Source organism: Ambystoma mexicanum, chromosome 9, assembly GCF_040938575.1.
Source record: "Ambystoma mexicanum isolate Mex_15411 chromosome 9, UKY_AmexF1_1, whole genome shotgun sequence".
Classification (NCBI taxonomy): Eukaryota; Metazoa; Chordata; class Amphibia; order Caudata; family Ambystomatidae; genus Ambystoma; species Ambystoma mexicanum.
This window is the reverse complement of record NC_090931.1, coordinates 277,481,121-277,509,074: the sequence shown is the minus strand read 5'-3', so window position 1 is coordinate 277,509,074 and position 27,954 is coordinate 277,481,121. Positions and strand designations below refer to the sequence as shown.

At 48.6% G+C, this 27,954-nt stretch overlaps 1 protein-coding gene across 3 annotated transcripts in view; it reads right to left on the bottom strand.

Annotated features, from left to right (window-relative positions):
* The window catches only part of AKAP1 (A-kinase anchoring protein 1), a 970,220-nt gene that overhangs the window by 350,253 nt on the left and 592,013 nt on the right, over positions 1-27,954 (bottom strand). The window lies entirely within an intron of this gene.

Sequence of the window (27,954 nt, the reverse complement as noted above, 5' to 3'; positions counted from 1 at the left end):
ACCCTCGACGGAGGCCTTCTAGGGAGCATCGACTCGATGACATCGAGGCACGGCGCCCTCTGCCGGAAAAATTTCCGAAGAGCAGCAAAGCTGGATGAAATGCATCTAAAATGAGGAATACGTTGGAGGACACAATCCACTCGAAAGAAGCCTTCCGCCTCCGAGTTCCTCTATGCTCCTATGGCCGCCAGGTAGGTGCAGCATGTGTCTATTTGCACCCCTAAGTGTGCAAGGAGTACAGAGAAGGATAGCATGTTGAACATGTAAGTAAACTAGTCAATCTCCTTAGAGTCCGCCCAGTGACAACCTAGTCCATTTACTTTTGTACTGGCTACTAGTAGCACCACTCCTAGGGCCCTGAATGTCTAGGTTAGCCTGTGACAGCCCCAGATGCTTTGTGACCTGCTCAGGAACCACGCTGCAAGGGCTAACTTTTGCGGGGCAGATGACCATACCCCCCCACACCCCTGCTGTAATAGAAGGCGAGCCGAGCCCAGTGGCAGGTAAATGAGTGGCCTGTCCGAGAGGCTGAGCACACCGAGAACCATGGTCTCGCAGGCCACCACAGATCTATCAGAATGATGGGGAGGTGACACGATTCTCATTATACAAATCACCCCGTGGACTAGGGGAGTGGTAGGAAGGGAGTAGTTTCTTACCTGTAACTCCATTTCTCCAGTGTTGCCATCTTTCATGGATTCACATGCTGTGAATATTCCCCGTCAGGCTGGGAAAACCCCAGTAATTGCAATATAGTTTTCCTATGAAAAAATGGACACCTTGAGTGTCCCATTGACGTGATCGGTGCTTTGGGCAGCACCAATGAGATAGTGTATAGCTCTGCCTTTGCAGCTTCCCCTCAGATTGAAACCTCTCCAAAAGGAGGAAGACCTACGAAGGATGTTTGCCTGAGGGGGAAGTCTGGAGGGCGAATGTGAATCCATGAAAGATACCAATGCTGGAGAAATGGAGTTACAGGTAAGGAACTACTCCCTTCTCCAGCATTGGATCTTTCATGGATTCACATGCTGTGAATAGACTTTGTAGCAGTGGAAATGTTTGCAGGTGCAAATCAAGCAAACAGGATGCAAACCTGCAGTAATATGACAAGAAAAAGCAAATACCTTAAAGGTAAAGAACAGGAGCAGAAATAGCCCCAGAAGCTGCAGGGCTTACCTTACTGGAACAGGTGCTGGAGGACTGCCCGCCCCATTTGTACATCCTCTGCATGCTGTTGATGTAGTGGGCTGTTGGCTTTCGTGTGGCAGAAAGAAATAGCCACCACCCAGCATGAGATACCCTGCTTTGTAATAGGCCTACCTTTATTGGAAGGCCCAAAAGACACAAAAAGCTGATTGGAGGATCAGAACGATTTTGTGCTGTCCAAGTAAACTTTAAAGCTCTTCTAATGTCCAGAGAATGTAGAGCCTTTCCAGCCAGAGTAGAAGCGTTGGAAACATTTTTGGGAAGAGTGATTGTAGCGTTCTTGTGCCAATCGATGAAATCTTTGGAATTAAATGTGCCTGTGGCACCCCTGTGGCCAAGGCCCCAAGGCAAAGGGCAGCTCCCACAAAAGCAGCTCCAGCTAGTGTCTGCAGGTGTCAGGAGGGGAGGCCAGTGGCCAGCTGTTAACCAGCAGAGACTAGTAAGGTAGGAGTGGCCCGGATGAGGAATAGAGCCTCGCTCTTCCCTGAAGAACTGGCCACATCACAGAATTTCAGACTTGGGTGCGTTTTCTCCGGAACCTAAAATTGCCCTTTGATATTGCATTGGAAACCTAGGCCTTTTTCCCCACTATAATGGACTCCCATACTTAGGTGTGTTTTTCTCCAGTGTTTAAAAATTGCATTGTGAAAGTTGTACCGTTCTGTGGTTTATATCCCTAGCATAGCATCCATCTAGCGAACTTTCTACCACTATCTAAGCTCTCCCCGTCCTGTCCAATTGTCTACTTGTCTCGCCTGCTTGCACCATGTCCTGCATCCTTCCCTAGTGTTCTCCCCACACCTTTCCTCTTGTCTCCTCTCCCTGCCTACTCTATGGTGGTCTTTCTCCTATCTTTTCTAACTGCTTCTCTATCGACTATCCTGCTCTCAATAAATCTGGTAGGAAGAAGATTAAAAAGGACATCCCGTCTCCAACCCAGGCCTCCCTATCACAGATGCCTATACCAGTGCCTCTTCAAGGCAAACCCTCACCGAAATCCTCTTTGTCGTTCCCTCGCCAGACATATGGACTCTACATATGGTCTGTGCTCTCCCCTTTCTCCTTCTGCCACTAATGGCTGCACTCAGTGGGAGGCCCTCCTGGCCTCCTTCCACTCCTCCAAGGTCATCGTTAATGTTTACCTGAATGGCACCGTCTTGGTCCAAGGCCCTCAGGCCAACCTTCTCTTTGACAGACGCTTCTCGTGCCTCAATTTCCTGTCTTCTGCTGTCCCTGCCTCCCCGTGATGTCTCGCCCTTGGCTACCTTGCCCCCTCCCTCCTTCCTCTTCTGCCCCCCCCTTGGGCTCCTTCTACACATCCGAAGGGGGTACCTCTGATTTGTAACCCCCGGAAATCTTTCAAGGACGCAACCTTCTCCATATTGCCGCTCTAAACTCTCGCTCAGCAGTCAAACATTCCTGACATCTGCCGTCCCCTGGAGGAACTTGTCCTCGGTCTCACCGAGACATGGTTCACAGCCAGCTCTGACACTCCTCCCTGATGGCTACAAGATACTCTCCGCGTCCAGATCCAACTGTTCGACGGGGTGTAGCCCTAATCTTCCCCGAGTGGATCCCTGCCTCTGTTCCTACGCAGGCCAAACCCTGCTTCAAATGCTTCATCGGCAGGCTCTCTCTCCTGGCCATTCCCTTACTATGGCTACCATCTATCGGTCACCTGGTCAGATCTCCTTCCTCTGAGTGGGCAAACCCCTCTTCCCTCCTGTCCTCAACCACTCAACTCCTTGGAGACTTTAACATCCACCTGGATGCTTCCTGTCCTCCTCCTGGACTCTTTCGCGACCTCTGCGATTCGCTCTATTCTCCCCTCAGGCCAGACTCACTCTGAAGGGCACACCCTGGATGTTCTGATCTCTTCAGACCTTCCCCTTTCCATCCCTCGCCTCTCTCCTTAAGTGATCACTTCCTCCTTTCCTCCCAGCTCACCCTCTCCACCCCTCAAGCCAAGCCAACTCCAGCACTGCCACCTACCTTCTTGGTTATCCGACTCATGAAGAGTGTGTCAGTTGAGGCTTTCACCGCCACTTTCTCCCACCTCCTCCCCCTTTGGATGACTCGCACCCTGACACAGCCCTCTCAATGCTCTACTCTGCTATATCTGATACTCTTGATGTCTGTGCCCCCGTCATGAGGATCCGCTTGAAAAGCCAAGTGCAACTCTTGGTATGATTCTGACCTGGTCACCCTTAAACGCAAGTGCAGGGTGGCTGAGAGGAAATGGCAGACTTCTGGTTCATCCTCTGACAAACTGGCCTGCCGCTTGCTCCAAAGGCAATACTCGCTCTCTGTACGCACCAAGAAGAGCACACATCCAAGCCTGCATCTCTGCAGCATCTAACAACTCGGCCGAACTCTAAAATCTGCAAGGAGCTGGCCAATCCTGCTGCAGTCTCTACCTCTCCGGTCCCCTCCCAGGCCTTCTGCACGGCCCTGGCTTCTCATTTCATCTCTAAAACTCAGGACATCATGTTCCCTATTCCTCTCCCCCTCCTCGCCTGCTATTCCTCTGGCCCTTCTTCGGCCGCCTCTCCTCCCGCCTTCTCTGCCTTTCCCCTGTTCTCCCAAGACAAGGTTTCCAGACAAGTCCCATCTATGAAAGTCTCATCAAAACAGGTTCCCTCCCCATTCCTCCAAAACCATCAAAGACCACATTGACACCCTGGCTCCTGCTCTGGCTGACTTCTGGAACCACCCCTTTGCCACTGGAGTCTTCCCTTCCCCACTGAATAACTCCCTTGTGCACCCTCTTAAGAAACCCTCTGCCGACCCTTCCTGCCCAGCTAACTATTGCCTAATCTCCATCACTCATATCCTGGGCAAACTCCTGGAAAATCTGGCCATCTCCCAGCTTAATATTCACACTGAATCTGTTGGTTTTCTCCATGACCATCAGTCTGGCTTCAGAGCTACCAGAAATACGGAAACTGCTCTTCTGAACATCCGTCGTGAAGAACTGCTCTCCAACCTTGATTCCAACACCCCCTGTGTCCTCAACTTACTTGATCTCTCTTCTGCCTTTGACACAGTCAACCATTCCATCCTGCTCAACCGTCTCCCTAGCTTGCCTGACTTCTTTCCTCTCCGATCGACATCCCAGGTCCAACTTGGGTCCTTGCTCCATCTCTACCTGTGCTGTTCCCCAGGGGTCTAAACTCGCTCCCTGGCTGTTCAACCAATACCTGGCACTTCTGGTCCAACGCATTGCCGTTCTCTGCACCAACTTTCAGTGCTATGCGGACGACAACTTATTTTCAGGCTCCCTTCCACCACCTCTTCTCTCATCGCCGACTGTCTGCTATCCAGGAGTGGTGTGCCGCCAATGAGGTCTATCTTAATGCCAGCAAGACCGAGATACTCTACATCGGCGCACCTGCGCCCCCCCCCTTTCCTGTCACTCTCTGGCAGGCCCGTCTTGACACTTTTCCTGCTCCCACCCGTGAGTCTAAAAACCTCGGGTCATCTTCGAACCCCTCTCCTCACATCTCCGACGTCTCTAAGAAGTCACACTACCAGCTGCACCTCCTCAGGAGGTATTCTTCCTTTCCTCTCCTTCCCCCAGAAGCTGTCTCCAGAGCTCAGGTTCTCTCTACGCTAGACTACTGCAACAGCCTCTTTCTAAATCTGCCTGCCTCTACTCTTCGTCCTCTGCAATTCATCCAAAACAGGACTGCAAGACTCTTACTTGGCCTCAAGCCCAGGGATCGTATCTCTCCAGGACTGAAATCTACACACTGGCTCCCAGTGATGGTGAGGATTAACACTGTCCATAAGGCTTTCTGGGGCATCAATACCTTTTACTCTCTTCCTAAATATCTTCCTTCGCAAGCTCTTTGCTCATCCACCTCCAAATCCCTCAGGGTCAGTTGCTTCACCAAGCAACGAGTTGGTGGTAGATATCTTTTGCCTGTTGGGGCCTCCCTCTGGAACAGCCTCCCTGCCTCTGATACAGCAGAACCACTTCCAGTTCCTGAAGTACCTCAAGACCTTCCTTTTTGCTTCTGCTTTCTCTCCTCTGCTCCCCTGCTGATCTCCTGGTTGAACTGAAACTGCCCTGGTTACCCAGCTACCCTCTTGATCTCAGGCCCCTTCTGCCACTTGCACACCTGCACTGCCCCCCTGACAACCCTTGCACTCTGTTTCTGTATCCCGACAGCCCCCTACCAGCATTTGACTCCTGATGTCTGCCCTTATCCTGCACTTGCTACCACAGTTGGCTGAACTTTTTATTTATTGTAGTCTTTATTTTTCTTCTTTTTTTTTTAACTGTTAGCTTATGTACTGCCCCTTACCCCTTTCCCCCCTGCACTACTCCCCTCCCGCCCTGCGCGATCTCATCACCTGGCCTAGTAAGATCGCTGTCTGTCTTCCCTCTGTTCCCCCACCCTTGCCGCGCCTTGAAACACTTGTGTATTAGGGTTACCAGTCATTTGGTCCACAACCAAATGGTCTAATTTTTTTTTTTTACACCCCCCTTTTTATATATTAATTTTTTTGTAACCAAATTAAACGAAAAAAAAAAAAAAACATTGACCATTTTTTTTCGACCAAATGGTCATTCGATCTTTTTTTTTCGACCAAATGAGCGGACACCGTGTATTAGCACGTTATAAATGCCATATCATGAAGCGCAGATCAATGACGAGAGCTTGCAGTTCTGATACTTTTCTGGAGGACATAGCCACCAGAAAGATTACTTTCCAAGTGAGAAATGTAATGTTAGCTGTAGACATAGGCTCGTAAGGCGGTTTCATGAGGGCTGTTAAAAATTAGGTTAAGACTCCAAACAAGTGAAAAATCTTTCCCTTGGGGAAAAGATTCTGAAAAGGCCCTTCAGGAAATGCTTTGTTAATCAGTCTCTGTAAAGGGTAGATGTCCACTTTAATGTGAATCTTGATATCGCTGATATGTAAACATTGATAGACTATATTGCCAGACCCTCTTCCGCTAACAAAAAAAAAAGGTTTGAAAGGAGTTGCTGAGGTCTCTCACAATGGCTGTAGGTTAGGTTTCCACACAAACCAAGCTCAAAACCTTTTCCATTTGTGGCTATATGATGTGTTGGTAGATTGAGCTCTTCCCGCTGCCAAAGTGCGGCGACTGTCTTGAGGTATATTTAGGTTTCCGAACTCTGATTGGTCAAGAGCCATGCAGCCAGGTTGAGGGAGCCTGGGTTGTGATGCCACACCTTTCCCTTGTTCTGAGATCGGAGATCCGGGTGGGAGCCTAGATGAAGCGGATGGTCCACTGCTAGGTGAAGAGGTTAGGAGAAGCAAGTGTGCCTGGGCAAGAACAAGGCCACTTGGATGATTTTGCAGGGAACTTTGCAAATCTTTTGCACCATTTTACTTATTAGAGGAAGGGGTGTGGGGGATGCGTAGGCAAACATCACGGTCCATGAGAAAGACTGTCTCCCCGGGAGTAAGAATGAGGGACGCTGCAGGCAAACTTCTGGCATTGTTTGTTCTCATGGCTGGTGAAAATGTCTATAGGAGAAAGGCCCCACTTTGCAAAGATCTTTGCCACCTGGGAGCCGTTCAGCTGCCATTCTTGGTGCCTGGGAGGAGTCCCTGCGGAGGGTGTCTGCATGTCTGTTCTGAACCCCTGATAAGTGAAATGCCAGGATCTGAATTCTGTGCTGAATGGCCCAGTGACAGATGGTTTGAGCTTCCTGGGATAGCATTGGAGTGTGCCCCTCCTTGCTTGCGCAGGTAGAACATTGTAGTATTGTTGGTGACAACGCGCACCACTGAGCCCTTCAGGGGGAGAAAAGATTTGAGAGTCCAGTGTACCGCCCTCAACTCTAGGATGTTGATATGTAGGGAGGTCTCCACGGGTAACCACAGGCCTTTGACTTTGAACTGGTCCAGATTAGCACCCCATCCTATTTGTGAGGCGCCAGTCACGATAGTGTAAAGGAAGTCTGGTTCTACCACTACTGCAAGACATCCGCCAGGGACCATGAGAGGACTACTCTGTCCGACCAGGAGTCCTGGATCTGGGACCATCTGGATGAGAGGAATTCTTGTGCTGGGCGCCTTTAAAGATGAGTTTGGAATGAGGGGGATGCACGTCGACATGGTGCTGAGGAGAGACAAGAGCGGACTGTGACAGATCTGTCGGATGTAAAAGAGCCCACTAGGGCCAAGAGCTTCTCTATTCTTTCTTCCAAGGGTTTCACTTGATTGTGGGTTGTCCGGAATTGTGCCCCCAGTAAGACCAGGCTCTTTGAGGGAGTCGAGCAGGATTTGCTGTAGTTGATGGCAAAGCCTAGATGATGTAGCAGGAGCATTGTGCTGTTGAAGGACTCCAGCGTCTGTTGATAAATTGTTCCAAAGACAAACCAGTCATCTAAATACAGGTAAAAGTGGTGGCCCCTTCTCTGGAGGAAAGCTGCTACAGGAGCCAGACACTTGGTGAAAGTTCTGGGAGCTGATTTTAAGACAAAAGGGAGAACACCAAACTGGAAATGGCTGTTGCCCACTGTGAACCGGAGGAATTTTCAGTGCCTTGGGTGAATTGGAATGTGAAAATACACGGTCGAGATCTAGAGACGCTAATTATTCCTCAGCGGCACTGACCTTATGACGTCTTGCAACGTTGGCATCCTGAATTTTTGCTTTGTGTTCTTGTTCAGCAACCGCAGGTCTAGAATGGGGCACCACTTTCAGTTTGGCTTTTTGACACGAAAAACCTGGAATTGGTGCCCTTTCCTCTTGCTGAGGGGGGGGAGGGACCCTATCTATGGCCCTTTTTTTAACATGACACGAACCTCTCGACGTAAGATGTTAAGGTGAGATTGAGACTTTTTAGCGGAGGAATGGGAAATTGTGGATGTTTGAACTCGAGTGGCTGTATTGGATAGCATCTAGTACCCATCTGTCTGTGGATACTGAACGCCACTCGCTGAGGTGGAACGCCACCTTCCCTCCTATTTGATTGTCCCAGTGGCAATCGTGCTTTCTTGAAGCGAAAGATCGCCCATTTCTTCAACTTTAGTTGTCCTTGTGGCGTTGGGTGGTTTGGAAGGAACACCTATAGCCTTGGGAATAGTAAGAGGATTTGTTGCATCCCTTGTTGTCCCGAGAACCTGAAATCTTGCGTTTCCGCAGACCCCGCAAAAGGAACGAAAGGATGGTCTGCCTTGCAGAGCCATAAGGGACCTTGCGGTATCTGAATCTGCTTTCATGGCCTTCAAAGATTTGTCAAGCTTTTCCCCGAAAAGATTTCCCCTTCACAAGGCATGTCCACAACCTTGTGCTGTACCTCCTGGCGGAAAACCGTGCAGCGAAGCCAAGCGTGGTGCCTGAGAACCACCCCGATAATTTGTTTGAAGCCGGTCTTGGCTAGGTCGACTGCATTGTTCAAGCTATGGTTCAATGCCTCCTCCCCTGAGGCACTAAAAGTGGAGCCTTTTTTCTGAGGCTCTGGATGGTGGTCCAAAAGTGGGGCTAGACTCCGCTACATTTCACAGTCATAGCTTGCAACGATGGCCAAAGAGTTGGCAGCTTTTACAGTAGTTGCTTCTATATTAGGGACTTTCTTGCCAAAGGCGTCCAATTTGCAGTTCTTATCCGGAGGGGTGGCACACTTGTGCTGGGTGCAAGCTTTTCGGCTAGCTGTCGCAGACAGACTCAGTTGTTGGCTGTGATGATAAACACTTCAGAGTGGATTCGGAAGCTTTGAATTTTTTTTTCCAAATGACCCTTGACAGCTAGTTCCGTAAATTGGTGTTTCATTATACAGAACCCCTCTTGCTATACATGAGCAAGTATTGATTGAAAAAACAGCCCCTCTCCTTTTCCCATGTGGTCGAAAAAAAAAGAAGCAATCCTTTTCCTCTGCAATAAGGCCGAATTCCTGGCAGGCTTTAGCCATCAAGGAATGGAATGCACCTATATCATCCAAGGGAGATGGTTGGCCGGACGACCCACTTGGAGAAGAGGAGACTGTGTAAAGCGTGTCCTGTGGGGCAATGTCTTGGTCCGAGTCATCCAGCTCTCGTTCCTGCGCAGAGAAGTAAATGCTCCAGGGGACGGAGGTGGGTGTCGGGAGGAGGAGGGGGGCGGGGGGGGGGGGGGGGGGGAGTATATCTTAGTCGGCGATTGCCTTCTGGGGTGGGAGCCCTGTTCTTATATGGAAGCAGAAGCATCCCTCTGGCAAGGAGTAATCTGCAGGCTTTCCAGCAGTGGGACTGATTAAGCTTGACTAATCGGAAGCCTAGCATCTAGTTGGCCTAGGAGAGATTGCAGAGTGGAGAGAACTTGCATATACAGCAATGAATGGGGATTTATGAGAGGATATTGCGGTGGGACAACGCCCAAGTCCATTGATCTGGACGGTAAGGAAGGCGTTTGAGTTGTCCGCTGCAGGCACAAGACAAATGGATCTGGAAAAGGCGGCTCTGAACCCCCCTTCGGGATCCGAATTAGAAACCGCCTGATCATCATAAGGTGCATCAAAGTCCGATGTAATTTCATGTTGAAGGATTTCCTCTGGTAGTATTGTTGGGGACCTTTCTAAAAGGTTCCGTAGGCATAGTAGTATGCTTTGAACTGATCTTGGAAGACAGAACTTCTGTTTCCAATTCAGGCTGGACCGGCACTGTGGCAGATGTACATGGTGACGGGGATTTTTTTTAGTCGACGAACTGGTCGACGGTGTGGGCATCGACGGGACAGTAGTTGACAGGATGGTCGTCAACGAACCAGTCGCAGTAGGCGACAGGAGACTAGACTGATGGAGGCAATACTGCCATTGATACAGTCTTAGTCACCGGTAACCTCGCCGATGGAGAAGGCGACGGTTTGGATGATGACTTGGATTTTTGTTTGGTAGACTAGTGGCCAGACTAGGACCGATGAAGAGTGATGATTATCAGCGGACAAAGACATCTCCGCTGATGAGGAAGACGACGTAGGCCTTGATTTTAATTTTTCCGTCAACGAAGATTTTCAGGCCAGGTCCTCGGATTTTTGCGAGTGTGAGCCCTTCTCCACTGGTCGCTCTGAGCGTGATGTGGAAGCGTCATGAGAAGGGGGAAACCTGTGATAAGCTCCCTCGTTTAACCAACAAATTAGGCGTCTGTTTCTGTCCTTGAGGGTTTTTGTGAGAACCCTTCACAGATATCGCAATCTTTGGCTGAATGATTAGCGTACAAACAGTTCAGGCACTCTGAATGCCTGTCTCCCTCGTATACATTTCTGAGGCCGCAGGTCTCACAACGGTCTAAACAAAGATTTCTTCGGAACTCAGGATTCCACAACGGGACCAGAAAACACGCTTTCCTTTTGTCAAAAGACTGGAAAAAGTGAAAGCTGAAGTGAAGAAAACGTTCACAGAAATAGAATTCTCTCAGTAGCGAACGCAAGGTAATCCCAACAGTTTGGAAGAGGTTTGAAATCTGAGAGGAAGCTATACATTCAATGTCCCACTGGTGTTGCCCAAAGCTTTCATAACGACGCGGGTGAGACACTAAAGGTGTCAATGTTTTTCTATAGGAAACTACTATATTAAAAGTTACAGGGTTTTCCCAGCCTGGCAGGGAATATTCACAGCATGTGAATCCATGAAAGATCCAATGCTGGAGAAATGCATATGCCATCATGCTGTTCCACTGCACCTGGAAAGCATTGCCCAGGGAGCCGGGGCCCTACCAATACGCGAACTGCGGGCCCCTCTTGTTGACCTAGGTGGCAAAGAGATCCACCTGAGGATGCCCCATCTGCTGAAGCACCCCAGCAGCACCAGATCGTTCAATTGCGATTCGTAATTGTCCACTCAGTCTGCTGAGCCTGTCCACCTACAGGTTGGGCCCCCCCCACCCCATGGAGGTGGATTGTAGTTCTCCAGGGACCACTCCCACATGCTGACTACTAGACTGCACAGAGGGGGGACCTGGTGCCACCCTGCTTGTTGATGTAATACATGCTGGTGGAATTCTCAGTTTTAATGAGGGCCACCTTGCCGCAGATGAGCGGCAGCAAGGCCTGATGAGCGAGCCAGATCGTTTTCAGCTCCAGCCTGTTGATATGAGATTCCTGCTCCTGAACAGACCAGACTCCATGGATGTTGTGGTTGTCCAGAGCAGCACCACAGCCTTCCAGGGTGGAATCCATGGTGATGGCGACTTGAGGTGCTGCCTGCCGGAAGGGCTTGCCTGTGTACAGGTTGCAGTCTGTAGACCACCAGACAAGGTCCTGGTGGAGACAGGGAGGAATGCTGACAAGCTCTGCTTGGGAGCCCTGCTCCCGATTCCATGAGGCGGTGAAGTGCAGCTGTAATCTCATCTTGAGTCTCATGTGAGGTACAGCCAGTAGGAACGCTGTCATGATACCCAATAGATGCTGGTACAACCAGGCTGAGGTCACACCTCTGCTGAGAAAATGAGTTGTGGCCCTCTTGATGGCTGTGATCTTGTACTCAGAGGGGAAACTCTCGGAGCTAGTGTAACCAATGCGGCCCAGGTAAGTCCAGCTCTGTGTAGGCTGCAGCTGAGACTTGAGGTTGATTGAAAATTCCAGTTTGTGGAGTGTGATCATAAGGGCAGAGGATGTGTGGTGAGCCGCCTCTGGGGATCTCGCCCCAACAAGCCAGTTGTATGGGTAGACATGGGGACCCTGGGACCAGAGAAGGGGTGCCACTGCATTCATAAGTGTGGGAAAGACCCTGGGAGCTGAGTTGAGGCCGAAGGGTAGAACCGTATAGTGGAAATGGAAGCACATGATCCAACCGCAGAAAGAACCGATTAGGCTACCAAACTGGGCCATGTAGATACGCGTCCTTCAGATCCAGGTAGCACATCCAGTCTCCCTTGCACAGTGTCTCTGCAATAAGCGCTGGTGTAACCATCTTGAATTTTTGAAGAGGGAGAGGTTCAGGGTAGAACGGTTCAACACAACCCTCAGGTGAGCCTGGTTGTTCTCTTGAATGGTGAAAATCCTTAAGTAGAAGCCCAAGCCTTGCTGGGAGGATGGCACTTACTCAACTGCCTGGCTCTCTACAAGCGAAAGAATTTCTGCCAACAGAATTGTTGTCCCAATCTGTGGGAGTGGTGATTACCCAGGGACACTACGGATAGGATCCAGGGATCCACAAACTGACGCCAAGACTGCACGTGAAGGGCAAGCCTGCCGACCCACCGGAGGGACGCGGACTCGAAGGGGCACATTATGCCTTTTTTCCCTCCGAGTCTGATACTGAGGCGGGGGACTGATAGAAGCACTTGCTCTGCCCCCCCCACCTTTCTGCAGTTTGCACTGGTGCGGACTCAGAACAGTCAGGCTGTCTAGACCTCTGTTCTTGGAAGCCTTGGAACCTGCCGAAAGCACGCCCCTTGTCAGAGTGTTGATGAGACTGGGTGTAAGCCTTGGCCTTCATGAGGATAAAGACTTTGCAGTTTGGGAAATTTTTTTCTTTTCATCTAGCTCCACATCGATGATGGAATGAAAGATCACCACCCTCGAATGGAAGGTCCAATGTGCGTTCCTGGACATCCGGGTTAAACTTGGTAGCCCGTAGTCAGACAGTCCTCATGTCCGTAGCAATGCAGATGGCACGGTCTGAGGTGTCAATGTGTGAAACGGTGGACTCCATGATGTCCTGCTCCAACAATTTAGCTTCTGCTAGGGCTGCCTTGAAACGTGCCTGGCTCTGCACCGGAAGTTCTGTGAGGAAGTCCACTATTTCCTGCCAAAGCCTCTGATTAACAGCTGCCAGCATGGCATCTGCGTTGGATTGACGAAGGTGCAGTGATGCATTAGAATAAACCTTTCTGTAAGCCTCCAAGATCATCTCCTCCTTGCCTAGAAGCGCCGAGGACGAGGTGGCCGAGGACGACTGAGGCTTGGAGTAGAGTGACGCTGCATCGATCACCGAAGAGTGCAGTTGAGGGAAGCAGAAAGCAAGAGTGTAACCCCCTCCAATTGCCTATACTTGGCGTTGAGGCGCTAATTGAGAGGCTGGGCCAAATGGGGTTTAAGCCACCCCTTTTTGACCAAGGCGAAAATCTCCTTCTGCAGCAGGATCCCATTCTAGCCACAGGGCAGAGTGAGGACCTCGGCCAGGACCCCTGCATCAGTTCGACCTCGGGTTGCGGAACCCCCAAATATTCGGCCAAACCGTTCATGAAAGGCCTTGGCTGAAGACAGTGTGTCAAGGTCCTCCTCATCGGTGTCCACAAGGGTGTCTGTTTGGATCTGGATGGAGGATTTGGATCTGGGTGGAGGAGTGCTAGGTGCCAAAGGCTGCCATGTAGGAACCAGAGCCAGTGGCTGTTGCAGAGGATGGTGTGGGACCACCTGACCTGTGGTAGGCAGGGAAGCCAGAATCGAAGGACCTGGCATGGGCAGCAAGGGCTGTGCGGGGGCGTGAGGCGCTGAAGTCATGGGAGGAATGACTGGGCACCGGCAGTGGGACCGGAGGGAGCATGTCCCTGATCACATCCCGAAGGATAGACCTCATGAGCATGAGGAACTTTTAAAAAACCTGTCCTCAGGCTGGTGGATTCGTAGGTGGTATTGACTGAGTAGCGGGTGGCTGCTAGGGCCTGTGCATACTCTACCTTGCTGCGTGCGGGATAAATCTGCCCTGCAATATTGATGGATAAGCTGTAGAGCACATACTTGGTTGATGCCAGTCCCACCTTGAAACTTATCATCCCACCTGCTCGGCACCAGGGCAGTATCTTTTCTGGCGTGGAAGCCATTTTGTCAGGCTGCGTGCCAAAGTCATGGTGCTAACCTCGCTGGGCAGGGCCTCCTCCATGACTCTTGGTGGTGGTGCATGAGACCTACCCTGCACCTCAGGACAGGGCCTGGTAGGCGCGTTGCCCTCGGAGGATTCGCCGGTAGTGCTGCGTACAGGCACCCCCCTCAGATATCTGTCCGGTACAAAGGCGTGGGCCCTCAGGTGGACACCCAGTAAAAGAACCTTGCAGTCCCTCAGCACTGTCCCCGGAAGGATCTTGACCCATCGGCCTGACATCCGGTAGCTGAAGTAGCCTTGGTACCTGTGCTGGTGCGAGAACCTGACTGAACTCGTGCGTTTACTTGGGAAGGAGTCGCCCTTGCAGGGCGCGATGGAAAAAAAGCAGCCCTACATTGGGCCTCGACTTGTGTCTGATGAAGTCCTTCAAGTCCTCTGGAGGCAACTTCTCGAAGAGCTCCCTCCACGGAGCTCAACTGTTCTTCAGAGCGCAGTCTAAACACGTCTCACGCGGTACAACCCTCCCAGCCGTGATCAGGGCCAAGGCAGCATAGGCAAAGAGCATTGGGGATGGGGGGTGGGGATGGGGGAGCGGTAGGTGGGGGGGTCAGACGTATGGAAGAGCCTTTTGCAGGCTGGACACCTGTTGAAATCAGCTGAAATCAACATTTGCCAGGGAGGAGCATGGCGCCAGAGGACAGTACCTTATTAAGACCAAAAAAAGACAGAAGAAAGTATCGGAGGAAGAGCTTGTGGTATTACAAAGCCAAACCCAGGAGCACTTGTGAAAGCGGTGTGTTCCCGTCGATGCAGTAAAGGGGACTGGGGAGTAGCGCTGGTGGGCGGAGTCAGGGGAGCGCATGCTCCCAGGGCCGCGCACCTCTAAATTTAAAGGGGAAGATTTTTTCTGGTGAAAAAGGTTCCATTTCGCATTCCAAGCGAGGGACGCCTATACAGTATGGAGGAAGGGGGACGGGACGTAGGAGTAATAGGATATCTAGACCATCTTCTGTCTATGGTCTATAGCTCTTAGACAAACATCTTTTTTGATCAATTTTCTGCTATGTCGTTACAAGATCATCTTCACCTCTATATGATTAGTTTGTCCTTGTGCATGTTTACAAATATCTCAAATCAATTGACAGAAAACGTCACTGCAACAAAAACTACATTCCAGAGCTAGAACCAAATACATCACACGTGAACCCTGGGCTTGTTCAACCTTAGCTTGGGCCAAAGCCTGTTTTCTGGGATGTCTGCAGTCCTGTTATCTCTGAGCTTCCCTTGCTTTAAAGACCCACTTGGCCCGCAATAGGGGTAGAGAACAAGCTCTTCATTCCTCCTTCCAATTGAAAGGTCACTAAATCAGAGTCTTGTTGGGTCATCCTTTGGTCTATTGTATCTAGAGTTCTTCAGTTAGGATTGCGCTTTTCGGTTTGTTCAATGGAATTAGAATGATATAAGTTAACAGACCTAGAAGTGTCTTGAATTGCTGGACAGTGACACATTAGCCAGAAACTGCACCCCCATCCCTCCACCCCCTGCCTTTGCTCCCATTCTTGCAAATGTGGTCAATGCTGTGATACACTGGCTTGGAAGGGCACCCTATCAAAGTCAGTACCACTCACAGAAGAACAAGTTACTTACCAACTGTAACGTTCTTTCGACTGGATGTTCCTCCCACGTATTCCTCATCTTGTGATAAATCGTTATCTCCAGCTTCGCTGCTTCAGAAAAAAAAATTCTCGACAGAGTGCGCTGTGCTCGAGGTCGTGGCGTCGATTGTCCCTCGACGTACTCCGTACTCTGTCGACGTCACCGATGGTAAAAGTAGCTCGAGCCGCGCCAGTTGCTTCAGTTCTGTTTTTTCGATTAAATATATATAGGAGGAACACCCAGGCGTGTCCCATGACCGATACATTCTTCATGAGAGGAAAGTAAGAACACGTAAATTGTACTGTGGGGTTGGATGGGAGGGTAAGTAACTTGTTCTTCGAATGGATTGTGTCCTCCCACGTATTCCTCATCTTGTGATAGGCTCCCATAGCAGTATCAATTTTTGGAGGTGGGAGTACCATTTCAGTTTTCGTGGACCGAATGCAGAACTGCCTTTGCAAATAAACCCTCGTTCAAGGAGGCAGTGTCCAAACAATAATGTTTAACAAAGGTATGTATTGTTTTCCAGGTTGCAGCTGTACAAATGTCTGCTGCCGGGACTCCCCTCTTTAGAGCCGCAGAAGTAGCCATTCCCCTTGTAGAATGGGCACGAAGCCCATCTGGTGGTTCTGTTCCCGCTAATCTGTAGCATTCAACTATGGCTAATATGATCCAGCGGGAAATGGTCTGTTTTGTTACAGATCAGCCTAATTTTTGACCAGTGTAACCCACAAACAGTTGGTCATCTTGTCTCAATTTAGCCATCCTAGAGATGTAAAAACTAAGAGCCCTCTTGGGATCTAATCTATGTAATCTCTCCTCTTTGCCCAGGTGATGAGGAGGTTAAAACGTAGGAAGTACTATTTTTTGTGACAAATGGAAGTCCGAGACTACTTTTGACAAAAATGAAGGTTTAACTTTAAGGACTACCTTATCTTTATAAAAAATAGTATATGGTGGTTTGCATGAGAGAGCCTGAAGTTCGCCAACCTTGCGGGCTGATCATAGGGCCACAAGGAGGACAGTTTTTAGAGTTAAAAGCCTCAATGGACATGAGTGCAAAGGCTCAAAAGGTATGCAAGTCAAGAATTTTAATAGGGGGGATAAGCAAGCGTTGTGAGCACAAGGGTTTCCTCAATTTTTTAAGGGGGCTGTGGTATGTGAGGAGAGATACAGCAGAAAAAACGTACATATACCACTAGCTACCCACCTCTAACACACCGAAAGGTGGCTACTTACTTACAAATTTCTGACAAGTAGCCACCTTTCGGTGTGTTAGAGGTGGGTAGCTAGTGGTATATGTAAGAATTTTGATACTAAATTTAAGTCCCAGGCTGGTACATGAAAAGGTACTGGAGGGTATACATTAGTGAGCCCCTTTAAGAATTGAATTATTAACGGTATTTTGAAATATGAAACCTCTTCCGAGGAGCGCTTGAAAATGGACAGCGCAGCAAGGTATCCTTTTATTGTTCCTATCTGGAGCCCCAGATTAGCTAGATGTAGCAGAAAGGAAAGCACCATTGGGGTGCCAAACTGAAAAGGGTCCACATCCTTGTCTTTGCACCAGTTACTAAACCTATTCCAGTGACATCGGTACAAAAACTTTGTTGCTGGTCTTCTGGCCGAAAGCAAGATTTCCATTACGTCATCTGGAAGATCCCAATCCTTGTATCTCAACCTCTCAGAAACCATGCGTGAAGGTTGAGTGTCTTGACCTCTGGATGGAGAACCCGACCTTCCTCTTGCGAGAGAAGATCCTCTCTTTGCGGAAGACGTATTGGAGGGCAGATGGACATGTCTAGAAGGTCCGGGTACCACGTCCTCCTGGCCCAATCCGGGGCAATTAGGATCATGGTTTTCCTGAACTTTCTCAACCTCCTGATTACTCGAGGAATCTCGGGGACTGGGGGAAACGTGTACAGCAGTGGAAACTTCCACTCCACTACGAATGCGTCTCTCAGAGCTCCTCTTTGAGGAAATTCCCATGAGCAGGACTGATCGCACTTCCGGTTGATCGCGGTGGCGAACAGATCCACTTGAGGGGTTCCCCAAAGGGCGAAGATCTCCAGAAGGACTTCCTGAGCCAGCTCCCACTCGTGAGAGACCATGCTCTGCCTGCTCAGAGCGTCTGCCACCGTGTTCTTCTCTCCGGCTAGGTGAATTTCCGACAGAGATTCCTTCTCGTATTGCCCAGAACCAGAGCTGCATTGCCTCTCTGCACAATGGCAGTGACCCTACACCTACTCTCTTGTTGAGATAGTACATGGCCACTGTGTTGTCCGTCATTATCAGAACATTCTTTCCCTGTACAGAGGGCAGAAAGGCCTTCAGAGCTAGTCTGATTGCCCTCAGCTCCAATAGGTTGATGTGTAGTTTGGACTCCGATGGAGACTAACGACCGCTGATTGTCAGATCGTTGGTGTGTGCTCCCCACCCTGTGAGTCAGGCGTCCGTCACTACCGTTATCTCCGGCCATGGTTGCCAAAAAGACTCCTTTGAGAATGTTGTTGTTGCAAGCCCACCATAGAAGATCCTGAGCAACTGCGCTCGGGACTTGCAGAAGATCCTACATTCACTGAGAACTGGGACCACTGAGTTCTGAGTGCCCATTGAAGGGATCTCATTCTCAACCTGGCCTCTCGTACTAGAAAAATGCAGGCTGCCATGAGGCCGAGCAACCTGAGAAAATCGAAGGCCGGTAGACATTGGGCATTCTGGAATTTTGTTACCATCTGCTGGATGTGGAGAGCTCTCACTTCGGGAGGCGAGGCTTTTCCCGATGAAGTGTCCAAGACTGCTCCGATAAACTGGAGTTTCTGGGATGGTATCATGTGGGACTTCTTGAAATTGAGGGAGAAGCCCAGTTTGTGGAGGAAGTGGCAGGTGATCGAAAGATGTTCCTGAGCTTGTTCTGGAGAACCTGCTCTGATCAACAAGTCGTCCAGGTAGGGATATATGTGAATACCTCCTTTCCTGAGACTTGCTGCCACAACCGCCAACAGTTTGGTGAAAACCCTCGGGGCGGAGGTCAACCCGAATGGCAGAACTCGAAACTGATAATGAGAATTGCCAATCGCGAACCTCAGGTACTTTCTGTGCTTTGGATGGATTGGCACATGAAAGTAAGCATCCTGAAGGTCCAATGATACCAACCAATCTTGGAGTTGGAGAGCCTGAAGGATCTGAGAAAGAGTCACCATCTTGAACTTGTCCTTCCTGAGGAACTTGTTCAAGTTTCTCAAGTCCAAGATGGGTCTCAGTCCTCTGTCCTTTTTTGGGATGAGAAAATATCGGGAGTACCAACCCCTGTTCCTCTCCGCTACAGGTACCAGTTCTATGGCACCTTTCTCTAGTAGGGTTAAAATTTCCTGCAACAGTAGCGGATCCGGAATTTTGACGGAATTGGCTCCCGGTGGACGATTGAGGCCTTTTTATAAAGGGGAGACAGTAACCTTGGGCTACTGTTTCCAGTGCCCAAGCATCTGAGGTAATACCCCGCCATTCCTTCAGATGTTGAGATCCTGCCTCCCACTGGTGTTTTGTGTAACAAGGTCTCAGAGGGATTTGAAGGCGGCTGCAGGAGTGGCTGAGGGTACAGATGCCGCTCCTGAGGCTGATTTTGCACCTCTTCCCCGTGTTCCACGAGGGAAGTTCCTTTTACCCCTTTGAGAGGCCTGTCCTCTTCCTCTACCAAAAGAGGAGTAGTATCGAAAAGAACGACCCCTCCAGGAAGATGAGCCGGAATAGGGTTTTAGAGGCTGGCGCAAAGAGGCGCCAAGTGATTTAGCTGCCGCTTGCGAGGTCTGAAGTTTTTCAAGGTTTTCATCAGCCTTTCTGCCAAAGAGCCTCGAGCCATCAAAGGGCATGTTGGAGTCTAGCTTGCACATCCGGTGCAAATCCCGACTTCCTCAACCACGCAAATCTGCGTAGCACAACGCTTGCAGCCATGGATCTGCTGATACTATCAGCAGTATCCAGTCCAGACTGGAGGAATTCCCCCATTGCCTCCTTCCCGTCTTTGACTATATTCAGGAAGCCTTCCCTTTCCTTGCCTTCCGGAATATGATCAGCCGCCGCCGAAATACAGTCCCACAGGGTATGGGTAAACCTGGCTAGGGTACAGGTGACATTTGCCGACTTAAGTGCCATACTGCCTGACGTGAAAACTTTACGTGCCCAGGCGTCAATTTTTTTATCCTCTCTATCTGGAGGGATAGTTGGATAAGCAGTTTGTTTTGAAGTGGATGCTGCTTGAATGACTAAACTCTCTGGAGTCGGATGTTTATTCAAATATTCAGGACTCCGATCCAGCTGGTCTGTATTTTCTTGGAAAAGTGCTGTCTGCAGCAGCAATGGTTTCTGGTTTCTCCCAGTTTTTCTCCACGGTCCTTTGAAGGGCCCTGTGAAAAGGGAGAACAGGATCCTTCTGAGGTCCCTTGACGATAATAGTCATGTCATCTTGTTCAAAAATGGGTGAAGTATTACCCCAACCCATGTATTCAACTACCCTGGTCATAAGACCCCTGTACCCAGCATCTGCATGCTCTGCAGGATCAGGTTTGGCGAACTCTAATTCTGGAGATGTGTCAACTCCACTGGCAGATGTAGAGTATCACTCAGGTCTCTCATTCTGGATTCCTGGTCAATAAGTTCTTCAGGAACTTGTCTTGTACCATAAGTAACTCCCAAAGTAGTAACTTCGTCTTCTTCTGAAGCAGACTTCATAAATTGCAGATATAGATTTGAAAAAGTCTGATCTGGGCAAAGGAGTGAATCTCCTTTCTTCCTCTTCCATCTGCTTCGAAGGAAATGGCAAATCCCTCGAAGTTTGAGGGTGTCTTCGAAGTTTTCGAAGATGACTTTGATAATAGCGTCGATGACGCATGTGGTTTTGGTGTCGAAATTATCGACGTCGAGGGCGTTGACGAAAACGTCGAAGTCTTCGACGATGTGTTTCTTGGCCAGCACTGGAGAGGTGCTCGACTAGAAGTTTCTTCGCCGGTTTTACGTCGACTCAAGGTTTTTTGTATTCCTCGACGCTACTGGTCTTAGCCATTGTAGCCTTGGACTTCCCTTTGTCGTCCAATGGAGCGACCTTAGGGGTATGGCTTTTTCGAGGTTCTTTCGAGGGGGTCGAGGCCGCATTCTCGAAAACCTCCATCTTTTTGCGGAATTCTTCCCACTTACTGGGAGAATCCGATTTAGTCGGACAACGAATTTCTTCGGTCGACTCTGAAGAGGAAGATGAGGGAGATATATGTCTCCTCTTCATTTTTTTCGATGACGACGAAGAATGTCTCGATCCACTTCTAGATCGAGATCTCTTCGAGTGCCTATGGCGATCCGATCCCTTAGAATCGGTTGCTTTATGTTTTTTTGACGAAACCTTTTTTGAGGCCTCCCTCCCCACCGACAGTTTACCTCCTCTCACGAAGAGCTTTTTCGGTCATTGATTGGCAGGAGCCGCAGTTGTCGGTTCGGTGACTGGAACCGAGACACCAGAGACAAATCCAGTGGGGATCGGTAATCGACTTCTTAGACCCACAATCTGCACACTTTTTAAACCCAGTTCTGGATGTCGAAGGTGTCGAAGATGATGGCATTTTCTTCACAGAAAATAGAAGCGTGCCGTTCGATCGCGAAGCGATCGGAAAAACAGAACTGAAGCAACGGGCGCGGCTCGAGCTACTTATACCATTGGTGACGTCGACAGAGTACGGAGTACGTCGAGGGACAATCGACGCCACGACCTCTAGCACAGCGCCCTCTGCCGAGAATTGTTTTTTCCGAAGCAGCGAAGCTGGAGATAACGATTTATCACAAGATGAGGAATACGTGGGAGGACACAATCCATTCGAAATTGAATGCTATTTTGAGGTTCCCATTAGGCCTTGTAACAGTTTGCCCTGCAACAATATAACTTCAGAGGATTAAAGAAAAATGATAAATGTCATTTTACATTACTAACTCAGTCAAAAGAATCTATGCCATATACAATTAATTTGTTTAATAGTTGTGATAGATTAGCAATATTTTGTTAAAATAAATGAGCCATGAACTTTTAAATACCCCTCCCCCAAAGGGAAGCATGATTCTATCAGCACGTCTTGGTGAAGAGGCAGCTTTGAGGACAAACGGTCAGGTAATTAAAAAAAATTACTTAAAAATTAGACAAAGATTTAAGTCTAAAACGCACTGTTGTCGCAGTCAAGGTGCAAGCACCCCATGATGGCCATAGGCAAAGTGTTCACTATGATCCATGAAGCTTTTGGCTAAGGTAGACCTTTAACCCTTCCCCCGTTTAAATGCCCTACCAATTGCTCCAGAACTTTAGTGAATACTGAGGCACGGAGTGCAATCTAAGTTGAAGGAACTTTAAATACCAACACGCCTCTGTGATTAAGCATCTGAGGAAAAGCTAATGCCTGTGGTGAATTTGAAGACATGCATTACTTACCATAAAAGCATTTCAGATTATTGCATCTGCTTAAATTCACATGCTGTGCGTAGTCCGACATCCAATGGTCACTGCGGAGTATTGCATCTTGTCTTTCGAGAATCGAATGGGGATGTCGACATGGGCGGGCCTGTAACACTATCCCTACATGACGTGTAGTGTACCCAAGATCCCTCACGCATCGAGGTCCCTCCGATTGTATTTTCTCTGCCAAGAGGGAGCCTTATGACTAACTGGAGTACAGTAAAGAGAGAAATTAGTAAGACATCTATGTTCCTTCCGTCCGAGCGGGGAGGAAGGGTGGGCGCATGTGATTCTAAGCAGATACAACCATCAGAAATGCTTTTATGTTACGTAACGCATGTTTTCTGATGTTTGTCAATCTGCTTAGAATCACATGATGTGCATAGACTAGCAAGCAGTACCCGGAGGTGGGTTGTGAAAAGGAACAGTAGTGAAAAGATGTCTTAGTACTGCCTGTCACACCTGAGAATCATACCTAGAATGAGTGTCTAAGGCAATAGTGTTTTGTAAAGGTGTGTACAGAACTCCAGGCTGCCGCTTTGTAAATGGACTCAAGGGGAACATTTGCAATGAATGCTATGGACGCCCCAGTGCCTCGAGTGGAATGTTCTCTAGGCTTGAAGGGCAGTTCTCTCTTCGCAAGATAGTAACAGTGTAATGCAATTGACAATCCATCTACAAATAGTGGATTTGGAGACTGTCTCCTTTTCCTGTCATCACAGATACAAAAAACTGATCAGCTTTCCTTAGTGGACGAGTTCTTTCCATTTAGAACATGACAGCTCTGCATACATCCAGTTCACATGGAACTTGCAAATGAATTAAGGTGCAAATCTAGGGCGAGTGCGCAAAACCGTCTTGTCTTTGTGAACTGTTATGAAGGGATCTAGAAGAGAGTGCCTGCAGTTCACTTACCCTTCTAATGGAGGTGATCGCTATTAAAAAAAGCAATCGAGGGTGAGGTTCTTAAGTCTTGCTTTTTGCATGGGCTCGAAAGGAGCTCCCATAAGCCTCGTTAACACCACATTTAGGTCCCATCCGGGAGCCCAGTTAGAAATGGGAAGGTGAAATATTTTTACCCCTTCCATGAAGGCCTTAATCACTGGCATCTTCCACCAAGACACCTTTAGTTGTGATGTTGTATATGCTGAAAGTGCTGCTAGGTGCACCTTTATTGAGTTGAAGACTAGGCCTGAATCAAGCGAGTTGGGTATAGGACAATGAGTGGGAGAGCAGTCGATTGGGCTGATGCTCTTTGAGTTACATTAGATGACAAACTGTTTCCATTTACTAGAATAGCAATATCTAGTGTTAGGTTTCCTTGCCTCCCAGACGATGTCCATACATCTTTGAGGGAGCTGTATGTGTCCGAATTCTATGACCTCAGGAGCCATGCCGCTAAGTTCAGTGTCTGCGGGCATGGGTGAAGTGTCTCCCCTGTCTTGCGACAGCATATTGTACGGGCAAGGCAGTTTGACTGGAGGAGATAGAGCCATGTCCATCAGATGAGCGAACCATGGTTGGCGGGCGCACATGGGGACGACCAATATTGTGACTGGTTCCTGGTGCATCTTGTGCATGATCTTGTTGAGAAGGGGAGTCGGGTGTACTAAGCGTATACAAATTTCCCTGACTATGTTATCCAGAGTCCGTTCCCCATAGATGGGTTATGGGGTACCTGGAAGCGTAATCTTGGCATTGGGCTTTTCCAGGGTTGTGAACAGATCCATCTCTGGGAAACCCCATTGTGCGAAAACGCTGGCGACGATGTCTCAGTGTAGCCGCCATTCGTACTCCCTGGGCAACAGAAAGTCTCTGCTGAGTAAGTCTGCCAGAAGATTGAGTTCCCCTGGAACATGTGTTTGAGAGCCCACTTCCAAATGTTCTCAGTTTGGACAGACCTGGAGAATGAGTGCCTCCCTGTGTTCAGATAGTACATGGCTGTGGTGCTGTCTGAGGATTAGGATAGTCTTTCCATGTAGTTGTGTTTTTCGAACGCTTTCAGCAGGTTTATGTGGTTGGATGCTAGGTCTGGCGACCAAAAGTTTGCTGTCTGCTGGAGCAGGTGAGCTCTCCCACACTGTAAGGGAGGCATCTGTAGTTAGAGTGGCTTCCACTGCGGGGGTGGTGAAGGATTTGCCTTTCAAAAGGGTTTCCCTCGACCACCACCGCAGCGAGAGAACTAGGGCCGGTGAGACCACTACTAAATCGTCCCACTGTCCGTTGGCCTGACACCACTGGTTGTTTATCCACTCTTGTATAGGGCGCAGGCGCGTGTGAGAAACTAAGTAGATACATGACGCCATCATTCCTAGCAGACGCATAGCCTTGCGTACTGTCACCTCTCGACTGGCTACATAGTGAGGGATTTGAAACATGTTTTGAACCCTCTCGTTGGAGGGGGAAGACTAGGCCGTCCTTTGTTCGAATTAGAGCCCCAGGAATTGTTTGACTTGACTGGGGTCTAAGCTGGATTTCATCTCGTTGATAGAGAATCCCAGACTGAATAAAAGATCTATGGTCTTTTGGGTATTTGACAAACATTACGTAAGAGTCCCCTGTTATGAGCCAGTCGTCGAGGAAAGGATAGACCAGGATGGATTGCCTGTGCAGGTGCGCTGCCGCTACTGCTAGTACCTTTGTAAATACCCTTGGTGCAGATGCTATGCCGAAGGGTAGTACCTTGAACTGATAATGTTTGTTTCCTATCATGATCCTCAGGTACTTTCTGTGCACTGGCATCAAAATATGAAAGTATGCATCTTTAATATCTAGAGTTGTCATGTAATCCCTGTGTGAACAGAGGAATTACTTCCTGCAGGGTGACCATGCAAAATTTTTGTGGTCTTAGAAATGTGTGCGCAGATCTAGAATAGGGCGCATGGTTAGATCCTCTTTGGGTACAAGGAAGCACACTGAATAAATACCCTCATTTACCTGTGATAGAGGTGCGATCTCTATTGCTCCTTTTTGTTCCAGTATCTCGACTTCCTGAAGTATGCGAAGATGTCCTGTTAGTCTTAGTTGAGGTGGAGGTCTGTATTTTGGGGATTGGTTGAGCTCTACCAAGTACCCGTGGGCTATGGTTTTTAGCACCCACTTGTCCGTGGTTATTCTCTCCCATGCTTTCAAGAATGTCAACCGGCCCCCGACCGGAGATGCATGGGAAGGGAACCGAATCTTCGAGTCATTTGGGGCCTGGGGCAGAACCTCTGGGGGTCGGGTTCCTGCCTCTTCCCTTACCACGCCGCTGTCCCCTTTGGGGGTACGGGGTATTGCAAGTATTGGTTCCATGGAGAGTTCCAGTTGTTTCCTGAAGGGTACTGGTGATTAGTAGAGCGTTGGCCATGAAAAAACCTGTTTCCAAATCCTCGCCTTGTTGAAGGTCTCTGATTTGGTCCAAACTTTTTAGGGTTTCATTTTCGCAGTCTAAGGCTTCATCGACCTCCTTTCCAAACAAGTTGGATTCCTCCACGGGTTCGTTTATAAGAAATGCTTGTGTCTAAGGTTTAAACCCCGAGTTTCGGAGCCACGCATGTCTTTTGAGGAGAATGCCTTGAGCGAGGGCTCGGCTGGCTGTCTCGGCAGAATCCAAAGTGTTTTTTAAAATACTTTGGTTAACTTGCCTACCTTCAAAGACTGCGGCAAGTAGGCAGGTCCATAGAGGTTCTAGTGCTTCTTGTAGGCTTCTTGTATTAGAGCCCACTGCGCATCTGTGTAACTGGCCAATAGTCGTGTTATTGGCGATACGTGTGGAGAACGCTGCCGCTGCGGTAACCCTCTTACCCAGGGCATAAAGCTTTTTCCCCTTCCTTGTCAGGGGGAGCCTCGCTTGTTGATAAAGGAACCCCTGCTCTTTTTCTTGTAGTAGTGACTACCAAAGAATCTGGGGTAGAATTACCTCTAATGTACAGAGGGTCTGATGGAGAAGGGTGGAAGAGTTTCTCAATTCATGGGTTTACACCTCTTGTGAGGGCAGGTGTAGACAAAGATGGAGCAATGCGTCTCTTAATCGAATAGAGGGATGGCTTGGCTGGTTGGCGGCTTCTGAGCATATCCTCAACGAAGTCTGCTTCAGGTGCTCTCTCTTCCATGGCAATTTTAAAGTGATCAGCTGCTTTACGTAACATTACATGAAATGTTAGTTGATCAATAGGAGAGAGATTCCTTGTAGGGGTGTTCTGAGCAGAGTCCAAGGCCAGAATATCTGGGTCTTGTGGCTCTGGGAATTGCCTTGGTTGAGGGTCACCCATATCTGGGTCCTCCCCCAGCCTTCAATGGGCTAATCGTCAATGGGCTAATCTTCCTCTTTGTTATAAAAAGGATGTTCCTGTACTTTAACTGGTGGAATGCCTTCCTCACTAAGGTCATAATTATACATTTACAAACAGCAGTTAATTGCTAAATGGTAGAGTACTTTAGGTTCCATGCTCGATCTAAAGCCATGCATGTCAGTCACATTTGTCTCCAGAAAACGTGCAGTTAGTCATGTTATGGAACCTAGCATTTGCCAAATCCGGCCTCCTCAAGAGGTCTTCTGTATTCAGTTTGTCCTCTGCAAGCTAGGGAATCAATTTCAATATATTCTCCCATTGATCCCCATAGTATCTGGTGGGCATCACTGCATTAGAGAACCCAAGTTTAAGGAAGAGGTTGGGTATAGATCAAGCCCATTCTCTGCATCTTCCTTGAGTCCATCAGGCAGTAGCAATATTACAGGCAACGGATTCCATTAGCTCACCCAGGCTTCCAACACCATTGCAGAGTCCGGTGATGACTCAATCATGTGTGACACCCTCCTTCACTTTGTATTTCTTCCCCAGTGTCTGGAGGGGCGGGGAGCACTGAAGCATTTGTTTTGAAGTTTGCAAGTCCCCTTTCTCAAACATTAGGTATAGTGGCAATTGCAGATTGCTTTACCCACGCTCCGCTTGTAATCGCAGTCTTCAGAATCTGTGCGGTACTGATGTCCAAATTCCATTGCCTTATCTGGGAGTATTCGCCTATTTTATCTGAAGCTTCAATTTCTACCCTTTGCAACAGTACCCAAAAATATAAGTTCTTCAAAATCTACATGGTTACCAAAGAGAAGGATTATGCATATGTTGGGAGTGACATGGTTGACCTAGGGGCAGACTTGAGGAGAGATGAAGCCTAAAATAAAAATAAAATGACTGGGCCTTATGTTGAGTAGTAGCGGCTGGTCCCCTGGGATTGCTTTATCTGCATACAGGTTCCAATGTCAAATTATGACATTATATAAAAATAACCGCATCAGTGGTACGACCGAGCTGTATTTCAGAGTTCTTGACCCTGTAACCAGTAAGCAGACTTTGCAGATCAGGTAATGCTGTTTGTCTAACTTACGAGTTCATCACCTCTATTTATATACAAGGGTGCTGTGCATTTGATTGTCAACTTCAGCTTTTCTAAGTACATCAGTGGGGCTGACTATCAAACAGCACTTTCCTTTCAATGCATTCGAAGTTGCACTATGGAGAAGCACAGATTTGTTAATCCACCGAAAACCTAATCAAGTTACAGTCCCGCATCCACTTGAGAATGTATCGAGTTTGTGGTTGACTGCTTCGATTGAAAACGTTGTTATATTTTCTATAAAGTGGATCACCTCTTATTTGGAATGTGCTAGCACAGGGACATGACACGTGAAGCATGCTGCACTTTACCATTTAATCATAAAGACCATACACATTTTGTTGTCCACTTATTAAAAAAGTGAGCACACTGCAAGCTGAATTTTAATTGCCTCATGGCAATGTCACCCATGATTAATGTGTCTCTCATGGAAGAAAAGTGAACTAGGTTGCATGTAATGGAACATTATTTTTATAATGAATGTGTTCACACTTAACTCATTGCACGAG